Here is a 13,805-nt window from a genome sequence, read left to right on the forward strand (position 1 = left end):
TGGTGATACACATTTCACATCTAACTGATTTTGTTTTAAGTTAATGAAGATTCGTAGCTAACATATGATCTTCCACGTTCAGGATGAAGAAGACAGAGTTGTTGCTGCAGCTTGCAAGGAGTGTCTCAAGAATGTTTCACAACTTTATAAAGAGCTGGATGCTTCGCAGGGTGCTCCGAGTTTGGATTCGCGAAAGCATTCCAAAGCCACCACAAGCCTTGAAGCTTTCCTGGTGATGCACATTTTACAGTTAACTAGTTTTGTTTTTTTATTTCGCGCAGATTGCAAGCTAACAAGTGCTTTATTTCGAATCACAGGATCCTCTGAATTTGAGGCACAATGAGAATGTGCGAAAGGCTGAAGAAAGAAGAGATCAAGATGATGAAGATGTCAGTATTGAGGTGGGGGGAGAGGCAGGTACCAAAAGCAAACACCGGTCTGCCAAGGCTAAGGCAATAAGGGAGCCGGAAGAGACACATGTCTTCCCAGTTGATGAGGACAACTATGATGATTCTTTAGCAAAGCAGCGACAAGATAGCGTGGTTGATTCCATGCTACCAACTTGTACGAGCATCCGGAAAAGAGTGGCATCTTCATTATTGTGCAATGAAGATTATGTTCTATACGATAGTGATAAGAAGAGAAAGAGAAACAGGACTCCATCGGAGTCTACCAACGATTCCAAGGACGCAAAGAATACAAAGAGGAAAAACTGTGCAAGCATTTTTAAAGATACAGACACAAGTGCTTCGAGGCTGGAGACCGACCTTGACAAGTTTCGACAGAATCACGTGGCCAAAATTGTCAACACCTCAGATCTTGATAAACAATTGGTGGTAATTGATGACATTGTTCTGCTACATAAGCATTTGCAATGCCTCACCATGACAGATGGAGTTTTAGATGACAAATGGTTGGGTGACGAAGTAAGATATTTGCCAAATTATTTTATCAATTTTCTTTTGCACAGTACAATTAACTTGAATTTTGTTTTAGTTGGTTGATGCTGTGATTTAGATCATGCGTCATGATCATCCTGAGGACATAAGGGACGGGCAACTGGTTTACATTGAGAGGGTGGCCGGCGTCGCTATGCTCGAAAGAGATGGTAAGGTAGAGAACTGCCACGAGGCCGCTTTGGCGGGCAGACATGGAACAACAAAACTACCTCGGACATGATCTGGTACCATCTAACCATGACATAAACACATTTATTTTTGTAATCATTATGCATGTTGATGTAATCATCTTTGCTGTCCAGGTTTTTCTACCTACGAACATGGCGAACACCCACTGGTTCCTTGTGGTCGTAAACCCCAGAAGGAGGGAGTTTCAGATTCTTGATTCACTTTTCAGCTACGTAGTAACACAAGTGGTTCACGTGGTGAGATTTTAAACGTCTTTCAATATAACACAGCATTTAGCATCATACCTAACCTTGAACCGTGAGCAAATTCTCATACCATGGACTTTGGTAGATACGTGGGGTGGAAGCACATCTGAGAGCATCGCTGTGAATCAATGGACCACAAAGCCATGCATGGCAAGACATTAACGTGACCCAATGGACAGTAAAGCATGTTCCTGTGCCAAGACAAGATGACAAGTCAGTCAACAGTATTAGCTTCTCAATATGTTTTGAATTTTTAATACGTGAAATGGTGCTAACAGAATTAATTGTTGTAGTTCTTCTTGTGCACTCTACATGCTGAAGAACATCGAATTCTTTACGGGAGAAGATATTACGCTGCGTTATGACCAAGTACGTAGAGTAACACCTAAAATTCTGTCAATTTTGTAAACATATGGAACGATACTAACATATCCTCCCATGCAGGCATACATTGACAATTATAGAAGAGAGCTGCCTGTTGCCCTTCTTACTTCGCCCTACAACAAATTGAAGTCCATGAAAAGGCTGAAGACGTACATTGCTAGCCTATCGGATGCAGCTGCAATTGAAGATCATGAAGATGCAAGCAGTTAGTCCAGCAGTGGTTGATTCTTAGATCTGGAGTGTACACTTGGTTATGAAGCAGTAGAGTAGGGTGTGGTTTGGTTTTAGTCCCGAAGGTTTCCTAGCCATGTTCATAGTCCAGTGCGGATTAATCAAGTTGTAATATTTCACAGTACTGGTTCCAAATACTATTCTTGAAATAAATTTGGTCTGCATGGAGACGCTGAAACATATATTTTCTTTTTACAACCAGAACTTTTGAAGCTTTTTTTAACATTGCTAGTTAGAAGTTTCAGAAAAATTTCAGTTAGTGCTGAAATATTTTGGCTGAAAGGCAAATATTGCAGTGAGTGCTTAAATGAATGAAGTTCAGTTATTTCATCGAAATCTCACCGAAGTGAAAACTATGGAGTCGTGCCATCTTGAGCAGCAGCAGAAATGATTCAGCGTTATTGACAAAATTTGGTCTCACAGATACGAGGAAAAAAGGTATGATTTTGAGCATGCAAGATCGGATGGGCAATAAAATAACTTCACAAGAGAGTAAAATACTTCACAAATAATTAGGAGGGGGCTCGTCGCAGCCGTTGGAGTCCTCGCTTCCTTTCTCATGTTCACATTTCAAATGGGCTCATCCCATTATAATAGGCCCGTATAAGAAAGCACAAGAAGCCCAAACGCTTCACGGTTGAGATTACTGATCTAAACTTGCTAAAAAATTCACAAAATAAAAAAACTAGCTAAAAAACATTACGTGATCTAAAACTACCTCTTCGTGAGATCCCAAATTCCCAATATTTTCTTGTGATCGGTTGTTAGAGAATGCCCTATAAATACGAAGCTTTTCACGGCATGGATCGTATACTTCCACCCCACGCCTCCCATACCTAGCCTTCCATGACTACACCGAATTACCACCCCACGCTGCCCAAAGTAGCTCCCAGGTCGGTGAAGCCGACGGAGCCGTCATCTTCAAAGCCTGCGTCAGCGAATCCTGAGATGAAAGAGAAGGGCACGTCAGAGAAGCTGACGAAAGAGAAGGGCACGTCGGATAAGCTAGCGAATCAAAAGATGAAAGCGAACAGCAATGGAGCCGGTCGCCATCGAGAGAATCCTCCGGTAACGATCGAGATCCTTGTATTCTGTATACACCCTCCTTCCCAAGTCTGCATGCAATCCCATTATTTACGGCGCACTTCTTTTTGATGTCGTTTTGTTACAGCCATAACGAACTATCCCTATTTTACCGAAGGGAGATGGGTGTGTCTAGAAAGGCTTGCACGAATCTTAGCATAAAATCAATGACATAGGACTTAGATAAGCAATACTTAGAGCACATCTAGATGTGCTTTAGCAAAACTTAAGGGAGATCGTGCATGCCTTCAGTTTTTAGTCGTGAATGCCTCTCTTTGTAATGAAACTTGTGCTAATTTTCGTGCTGGAAAGTTCTACGTGCAACGATATGGGAAGGAAGAACTAGTAAATGGTGGAGCAAATCTAGAGGGCAACCTAGCACGGCTGCAAGTAATACAATCATTATTAACATACCATACATTTAATTTTATTGAAAAATTTCTAAGCTATTTTTGTTGTAATGCAGACGTGGTACTACGAGAAGTGGAGGGTGCACCAATTGGACTATACCATCTCGTATGCATCAAGGTTAAGGACGCTGATCCAAAACTGCCACGAGGCCGCTTTGGCGGGCAGTCATGGAACAACAAAAGGAGACAACTACCTCAGACATGATCTGGTACCATCTAACCATGACATAAACACATTTATTTTTGTAATCATTATGCATGTTGATGTAATCATATTTGCTGTCCGGGTTTTTCTACCTATGAACATGGCGAACACCCACTGGTTCCTTGTGGTTGTAAACCCCAGACGGAGGGAGATTCAGATTCTTGATTCACTTTTCAGCTACGTAGAAGAGAGCTTCCTGTTGTCCTTCTTAATTCGCCCTACAACAAATTTAAGTCCATGAAAAGGCCGAAGAAGTACAATGCTAGCCTATCGGATGCATCTGCGATTGAAGATCATGAAGATGCAAGCAGTTAGTCCAGCAGTGGTTGATTCTTAGATCTGGAGTGTACACTTGGTTATGAAGCGGTAGAGTAGGGTGTGGTTTGGTTTTAGTCCTGAAGAAGGTTTCCTAGCCATGTTCATAGTCCAGTGCGGATTAATCAAGTTGTAATATTTCACAGTACTGGTTCCAAATACTATTCTTGAAATAATTTTGGTATGCATGTGAGACGCTGAAACATATATTTGCTTTTTTCAACCAGAACTTTTTAAGCTTAGGAAGGTTAACTGAATTCTTAAATTTATATTTAAGTGTCGTCGGAGTCTGGACAAGATTTAGAACAATTACATCGCTAGTTAGAAGTTTCAGAATTTTTTTAACATCGCTAGGTAGAAGTTTCAGAATTCTTTTAACATCGCTAGTTAGAAGTTTCAGAAAAATTTCAGCGAGTGCTGAAATATTTTGGCATCGCTAGTTAGAAGGTTCAAATTTTTTTAACATCGCTAGTTAGAAGTTTCAGAAAAAATTTGAGCGAGTGTTGAAATATTTTGGCCGAAATTCAGTGAGGCTGAAATATTTTGGCTGAAAGGCAAATATTGCAGTGAGTGCTGAAATGAATGAAGTTCGATTATTTCATCAAAATCTCACCGAAGTGAAAACCATGGTGTCGTGCCATCTTGAGCAGCACCAGACATGATTCAGTATTATTAACAAAATTTGGTCTCACATATACGAGGAAAAAAGGTATGAGCATGGGCATGCAAGATCGGATGGGCAATAAAATAGCTTCACAAGAGAGTAAAATACTTCACGTGTGAAGACTCAATCTTAGTTGACTTTAGAACCAGTTTTCATCCTAAAATAGGTACAGTGAACTACTTATAAGCAATAATAAAAGCGGTCCAGTTCTTTTGGCTGATTTTAAAAGAAACGGGAACGATATCTTTTTGATGATCGTGATTCTTAGGAGACCTACGTGTTGTTACACAACTTACCTTGGTTTTTTTTAAACCATAACTTACCTTTGCTAAACTCTCCATGCCCCCCCTAATATTCAACCAGGTGGGTCCCCTTCCTTGATTTCCTCCAACCAAAGAAATCTATACGTAGATATATGCCCGGGTTGTTACGATCCCTAAAAATAGGAATCCTTTGAAACCTCGTAGATCATAGTTCGTCCTTCTGTGCCGCCCAAACCAGCAAGACAGAAGGACGGAGCAACCCAGGAATCCAGCAAGACCGAATGACGGAGCCAAACATGAATCCTCTGGTAACTCCCCACGATCTCAGCCGCTGTTATTTTTCGTGCCACGATCTTCCTCGCATGATCTCTTGCTACGACCCCACTCGTTGTTTGCATATTCATGTAACTCAACACATTTTTAAACAAATTAAGTTGGGGGCGTTAGGGGAGGGCGCTAGGATTTGTTTTCTACCAGATTGGCAGTTCATATTCCAGGCTAAATCTTAGTGTCTGGTCTTGTCGATGCCAATTAGTGCAGTGGGCGCTTGCCTTCTTTTTTTCCTTCCGCACGAGTCATGGAAGGCATCGATGGCCCATGTTTTAATTCCATACTACTGACCATGATTAGGGCCTAGAGTTGAGGAGACCACAGTTGGATAGTTTTTTTATTTTCCAATCTTTATTTTATTTCAGATAAGTGCCTTGCAATGGAGATTACCTTAGATGACCGTTCAAACGTAACCAAGCTGAATCACATGATAGTATTTGCACATACATGGAACTCAGCATGCTTGTACCTCATGCAGTAGCGTAGAGCACAATTTTTATGTTGGTATATATAAGTTGTATTCATCTGTATGAGTGTTTAAATTGTATACCATGCTGAATCTAATCACACTTGCACATCCATTGAACCCAGGATGCTTCTTTGCCGCCATATGAGGAGTTCATAAACGGATTAAACACGCAGCAAAGGATGTACATCCAGTTGATAGGACTGGGTGGACTTCTCAAGACACCTAGCATCAAAATTAGACGTGTACTCTGCCTGGCCATCGCTAATTCATATGATGCAGAGCAGGATGCCTTTATCATCAATGGGAGACCATGTAGGATCACACTAGAAGATGTGGCGCATATAACAGGCATGCCCTGCCATGGGAAGAAGCACGTCCCTTCAAATCTTGATGATAATATGGAGTTGTGGAAGAAACTGAAAGACCGTAATGACACCAAAATAACTTCCAAAGGATTGCTAGCCAAGATGAAAGTCGACAGCACACCAAATTTTTTCAGGCCATTTGTGTTGTACACCATAGGCAAATATGTATGCCGAACAAAAGAGGAGTATGTGGATAACAAATATATTGGGATTGTTAGAAACGTTGAGATGATAAAGGGCACAAATCTTGGACAGCTAACGCTTGACTATCTTATGGATAGCGTGAAGAATTTTGTAAATGGTGAGGCAATTCTGGAGGGGAATCTACCACTGCTGCAGGTAATTCGTAATAGTACAATTATCAGTTACCTAACATACATTACATAATGTACGGGAATATTTGTAAACTGCTTTTATTGTCATGCAGACATGGTACTACGAGAAGTTCAGAGTGCACCAATTGGACTCTAGCATCTCGTATGAATCAAGGTTAAGGCCGCTGATCCAGAACTGGAGCGAGGAGAAGGCAAAAAAGGTTGACAATATAATCCAGAATAATTATCTGGGAGTTGGAGAGGTAAAATGTCAGCACATTGCCTGGATCATGTAACATATATATTTTCTAAATCATACTAACGACACTAAACTGCAGTATGTTGAGGACCTGGTGAGGCCTTTCATTCCAGCACGAGATGGTACGCCGGCCAAACCGAAGACTGGCGCTCCGGTAAATGAGTTACATAAGGCACAAATATATATTATAACATTCCAACTAGTATGAAGTTATATGATTCTAACTATTTCAAAGTCTCAGATTAAGGTACTCGTCGGACATGTATTGACTGATTTGCAAGAAGTTGCCTCCCTCGTGCGGGAGTCCGGTACAGAACAAAACCATAGGATGTGCATCCTTGAAAAGAAAATGGATGAGTGCCTTAGGCGTACCCGTACAAATGGCAAGCTCACGGAGGACCTCATCAAAGAATTGAAGGTAAGCCTAGAATTATGAGATTAGTATATATAATTGGAAATTTACGTGTACAAGTTTTTTTCTAATTTAGTTTACTATCAAAACACCCCAGACTAACATGTATTTTTTAAAGAAAAAACACGATGGAATATTTCCAGGAGTGGACGACGTAAATCTATCTGACCTCGGGGCACCTTCACACCCAATGGAGGCCTCTATTGAGAATGCTGAGCAGGCTTCTGACCAGGGGAAACAAAAGGATGTCACGGAGGTCGCTGCTAAGCACGATTGTAAGCAGGGAATAAAAAATGATGACATGGAGCCCCCCATGAAGAACCTTGATGAAGATTTTGACGTACGCATGTCAACTTAATTATGAAATAATCATTGTCGTTTCAGAAATAACATTTGATCTTCCACGTACAAGATGAAGCATTCGAAAGAGCTGCTACAAATATCAAACAGGATCTCAGTGGTATTCATAAGCTTTTGAAAGAGGTGGATGATATCCAGGGAGCTCCTAGTTTTGATAAGCAAATGCATTCCAAAGCCACCACAAGCCTTGAAGATTTCCAGGTGATGCATATTTTACCTATAATTGAGCAAGAATCTGCTAAAGGCTAACACGCGGTTTATTTCGTCTGACAGAATCCGTTCAACAGATGGAGTAAGCAGCACTCTGTGAAGGCTACGGGATCACGAGATCCTGAATATCCCCGTGCCTTCACAGATGATGACAGCCATGATGAATCCTTTGAAAAGCAGCAACAAGTAAGTGTGGTTGGATCAACGCCACCAAATCATGGGGGCGAAAAGAAAAGGATGGTATTGCAATTATTTAAGAATGACGAGTATGCTTCGTACGACACTGAAAAGAAAAAAAGGAAAAAGAAGACTCCATCAGAGTGTACAAATGATTCCGAGGACACGAACAGTAAAAAGAGGAAAATCGGCTCTAGCAACTTAAAAAAGAGGTCAGAAGTTCCTGAAACCCAGAGGGACCAGCTAGACGTGATTCGACAGGATTTCGTAGCGTCACTGATCAACACTACAAATCGTGAAAAACAAATGGTGTTAGTTGATGACATTGTCGTGCTATCAAAGCATTTGCAATGCCTCGCCCATAAAGATGAATCTGAAGATGGCGTATGGTTGGGTGACAAAGTAAGATAGTATTTCACAAATTTGTTTATGAAGTTTCATTTTTGTACAATACAATTAACTTGATTATTGTTGTAGGTGGTTGATGCTGCGATCCAGCTCATGCGTAATGATCAACCAATTGACAAAAGGGACGGCCAACTGGTTTACATTGAGAGGGTGGCCGGCGTCTCTAAGCTCGAAAGAGATGGTAGGATAGAGGAGTGCTACGAGGAAGCTTTGGCAGGCATTCCTGGAACAACACAAGGAACCACCTACCTGAAACATGATATGGTATATTAAGCTGACGTAGAACAGATTTTTTTTATTACTATGCACGTTGATCTAATTATCTGTGCACTCCAGGTTTTCCTACCTATGAAAAGTTTATACACCCACTGGTTTCTTGTGGTCGTAAACCCCATAAGGAAGGAGACTCAGGTTCTTGATTCACTTTTCCACTGTATGATACCCAAAGAAGTAAATAACGTGGTGAGAATTTCAACATATTTAATTATAAGAAAGGATTTAACATCGTATGTAAGTATTAGTCGTAGAAAACTTCTCATCCCATTGGGCTTGCAGGTACGTGGGATGGAAGCACATCTGAGAGCAGCGATGCGAGTCAATGGGATTGAAAGCAATGCATGCGAAGACATTAACGTGACGCAATGGCCAGTACGGAATATTAATGTGCCAAAATCCGATGAGACGTCAGTCAACAATATTAGCTTTTGTTTTTGTTTTAGAATGTTAATATCTGAAATGCTGATCTAACAACATAAAATGTTGCAGTTCTTGTAGTGCACTGTACATGCTGAAAAACATCGAATTATTTATGAGAGTAAAACTGAGGTTGCAATATGACGAAGTACGTAAAGTAACACCTAAAATTTTGTCATTTTCTAAAACATATGGAACGATACTAACATATCCTCGCATGCAGGCCTACATCGACAAATTCAGAAGAGAGCTACATATTGTGCTTGTCGATTCACCCTACAACAAAATGAAATACGGGACTAGGTTCAGGCAGTACCATGCTAGGCAATTGGATGCAGCTGCGGTTGAAGACGACGAGGATGCAAGCAGTTAGTCCAGCATTGTGGTTCATTCTTACATGTGGAGTGTACACTTGGCCATAAAGTGATAGAGTAAGGTGTGGTTGGGTTTTAGTCCCGAAGAAGGTTTCCTAGCCGTGTTATTAGTCCATTGCACATGAGTCAAGTTGTAAAACTTCAATAATATTGTTTACTATATTTTGCTTGAAATAAATTTGGTCTCTATGGGATCTCGTAGAAATCTATATTTGCTTTTTACTACCATGTGACAATAATGGTGCCTGGGGCAACCATAGAAGAATAATGGATTATGATATGTCTATTTTCATACGAGAGAAAAATTTATTAAAGCATGAGCATAGCCTCACAACAGAAGTCAAAAATACTGCCTGATTCAACACGCAATCCCAGCTATGTCTCGTAGGCAGGCCGCAAAGCCAAAAAATAGAGCATAGGATAACAAGAGTAAAAGCACGTACCATAGGGGGCCTCTGCAGGTGCTGCAACGCTGAATTGAAGCGATCACCTTTAGGAGCACAGTGGTGTGGCCATGGTACATCCATCCTGCCTCAGGGAATCACATAGCATGTTCTGTCATAGCCCTACAAAACAGGGGAACAATTACTAGATATAAAGATCCCAGTCCAGCAATTGCACAAGAAGAAGCGAGCATCATAAATATTGAGCAACATAAGCTATGAATTGTTTATAGTACATTCCAAAATTAATAGCTTATCATCTCCATTGATCTCCAAATCTCACCTATCAGCCAAATTGAAAGAATACATGTTGAATGCAACGATTGAACGTTCGTAGATCAAGCAGTCGGGGTGGAAAAATGGGGCTGGCCGTCGAGGCCGGCGGCCGGCTTCATCTAGTCCCGCAGAACATGATCCATACCCAACCACCTTGCCATCGGACGAGATGCATGGCCAGATCAAAGTTGCAGCCATGGCTGAGAAATGATATGTAGAGGACGCAAACAACCAATTGGGGTGTGGGAAAGAGGTTTCCTATAACCTTGTGGCAATAGGCACCCGCATGGAGAACTGGGAGGTGGGATGGTGCCGACTCTTCGTCGGCGGCCACCGCGGGGAGGGCAGTGGGCCTCCTCTCGTGTTTGATGAAAATGCGGTGCGAGATCGCGAGGGAATTGGGGTGGAGGAAGGGAAGGGCCGCGACGCGCGGCTAGATCCTGCCGGCGACGAGGGAGGGAGGGGCCGCGACGAGCGGCTAGATCCTGCCGGCGATGAGGGAGGGAGGGGCCGCGACGAGCGTCCAGATCCTGCTGGCGAGGATCAAAACCGTAGCGGCGGCGAGGCATAAACCCTAGCGAACGGGATAAATATCGAACCAAAAATAGCCCTCAAATTCATACCGAAAATACCCTCGAAATATTTGGGAGGGAAAATCAGATCAGTTCGAAATATTTTTTCTCCCAAAAATGCCCCTCGGGGTCTGATATAATACACGTGACATCAGTGTATTGCATGGGATCTGGACCGTCGATTTCGCTCCGACGGACGGTCCATATCGTCCGGATGCACTGTAAAATGACTCTAAATTAATTATGGAAGTGGTGAATGAACAAGAAACTTCTACAACTGAACGTCATAAACCCTTGTATCTCGTTTTAAAAAAAACATTGTACCTAAGTATGCTGGTAGATATCTCGAGTTTGTGTCATCGCAGGACGGTCTTTCGGATTTGTTGAGTTTTTATCGATGTGCCTTGGTGCTTTTGTTGGTTTGGAATTTTGTGAAGTTGGAATATTTCCTCGCCAATATGGCAAAGATCTGATGGCTCACAATTTACACTTCAAGAGAATCATCCCCGAACCAAGTTCATTCATCGCTCATGATTTCCATCTTTTTAGATGGGCAACTAGAGGGGCTCTATGAAAACTCTATTGATAATCATATTCATGCATAGGTACGAGTGGTGGCGTAACCGATCGGGTCTAATTGCAATGTCTTTGTTGAAGTCATGGTAGAATTTCTTCTTCGACAAATTATTACCTCGGAGCCGGTGTATCTGAAAGAATTTTTTGTAATTTTTTGGTTTATAGGAGTTACGTTGTAGTTTCTTGAATCCTTGATCAAAAACTTTGTGCCTTTAATAGTTACTAACTGAATGCTCGTCCGTGTGCATGATTTTTTAGTCGAGTTACGGTTGGGACGTAGGGCAGGCGTGCTATTGTTTTCCCTTTTTTTTCTTGTCAGGGGCAAAAAAAGACGCAAGTGGAAGCAAGGTTTTTTTTAATACGGAGAGGTGATGGAATCATCACGATGGTCGGCTCTCCTTTAATATGGTACAAGTGAACTAATCGAAGAATGTTATATTTTTAAAGCTACTCCCTCCATTTCGAATTACTTGTCGTAGGTATGGATGTATCTAGATGTATTTTACTTCTAGATACATCCATTTTTACGACGAGTAATTTGGAACGGAGGGAGTACATACCAACACCTTATCTCCTACTTCCCATATGCAGATGCATGTATGCATTACATAACAAAAATTGATGTATACTAGATTCTTCCACATTTTAAAATTTTAAAATATTTTGTAGCTCAAACCATCGGAGTCAAATCAAAATTCATTTTCACTATTAAATTCACAACGAGATCTTTCAAAAGCTAGATCGCATGTCATTATGCTCTGCCGACTTTCTTTGAGTTAAAAGTTACCACGTGTGAGCTACATAAGTTATCACACTTGTGGTACATAAATTACCATGATGTTTATACTGAAATTGCATGGCATAAAAAAACTGTCCCTGATACGTCTCCAGCGTATTTATAATTTTTTATTGTTATCAATCTTGAATGTTTTATATGCATTATTATATTATTTTATATCATTTTTTGGACTAACTTATTAATCTAGTGCCCAATGCCAGTTACTATTTTTCCTTGTTTTTGTCATTACAAAAAATCAATACCAAACGGAGTCCAAATGGAACGAAACTTTTTGACGATTTTTATTGAACCACAAGACACCCTGGTAGCTTTAGGAGGAGGCCAGAAGAGCCACAAGATGGCCACAAGCTCAGGAGGCGTGCCCCGGGGGGCGGGGGGGCAAGCTTGTGCGCCCCCCGTGGCACTTCCAACCCTAATATTTCTTCTATAAATAACCAATTATTCCCTAAATACCGAAGGGCACATCAAAATTCTTTTCCGCCGTTGCAAGTTTATGTCTTCGTGAGATCCCATCTAGGGACCTTTCTGGTACTCTGTCGGATGGGGATTCGATCACAAAGGGCTTCTACATCAACCTTGCTGCCCTATTGATGATGTGTGAATAGTTTGCCACAGACCTACGGGTCCATAGCTAGTAGCTAGATGGCTTCTTCTCTCTCTTCGATCTTCAATACAATCTTCTATTTGAAGTTCTTGGAGATTTATTTGATGCAACCTTCTTTTGCGGTGCGTTTGTTGAGATCCGGTGAATTGTGGTTTATTATCAGATTATCTATTAATATTATTTGAGTTTCCTCTGAACTCTTTTATGTATGATTTATATAGCTTAGTATTTCTCTCCGATCTAGTGATTTGGCTTGGCCAACTAGATTGATTTTTCTTGCAATGGGAGAGGTGCTTTGCAATGGGTTCGATCTTGTGGTGCTCAATCCCAGTGACAAATGGACATGCCACATATTTGTATTGTTGCCATTAAGATAAAAAGATGGGGTTTGATCATATTGATTGGATCTATTCCTCTACATCATGTCATCTTGTTTAAGGTGTTACTCCGTTCTTGTTAACTTAATACACTAGATCCATGCTGGATAGCGTTCGATGTGTGGAGTAATAGTAGTAGATGAAGGCATGAGTCGGTCTACTTGTCTCGAACATGATGCATATATACATGACCATTGCCTTAGATATTGTCATAACTATGTGCTTTTCTATCAATTGCTCAACAATAATTTGTTTACCCATCGTATGCTTTATCATATTATTTTCAGTTCTACAAAACCAAAAACACAAATATGCATTGCTGCAATCTATTTACTTTTATTTTATTTAGCACTTTTACTTATCTTTTATATCTATCACTATCAGATCGCATCCTTACAAGTAACCGTGAAGGGATTGACAACCCCTTTATCGTGTTAGGGTGCAAGTATTTGTTTGTTTGTGCAGGTACAATTATTAGAGATTTGTGTGTTTCTTCTACTGGGTTGATACCTTGGTTCTTAGCTGGGAAAAATACTTATCTTTACTTTGCTGCATCACCCTTTTTCTCTTCAACGGAAAAACCAACAAAAACTCAATAGGTATCAGCCCCCAACCTTGTCCTCACATACACACACATGCATGCACTAGAGGACAAAAAATGGATGCCATCCTACATTCTCCTCATTTCAAAAATTCAAAATGTTTTCTAGCTCAAACTATAAGTCCCATTCAAAATGTGTTTTCACCATTAAATTTATCACGATGAGACTTTTGAAATTAGACACTATGTTTGCATATTGCGACGACTTTTTTCATGTTCAAAGTTACCATCCTAGGGT

Source organism: Triticum urartu, chromosome 5A (genome assembly GCF_056163025.1).
Source record: "Triticum urartu cultivar PI428250 chromosome 5A, HENAU_Tu73, whole genome shotgun sequence".
In the NCBI taxonomy this organism is placed as follows: domain Eukaryota; kingdom Viridiplantae; phylum Streptophyta; class Magnoliopsida; order Poales; family Poaceae; genus Triticum; species Triticum urartu.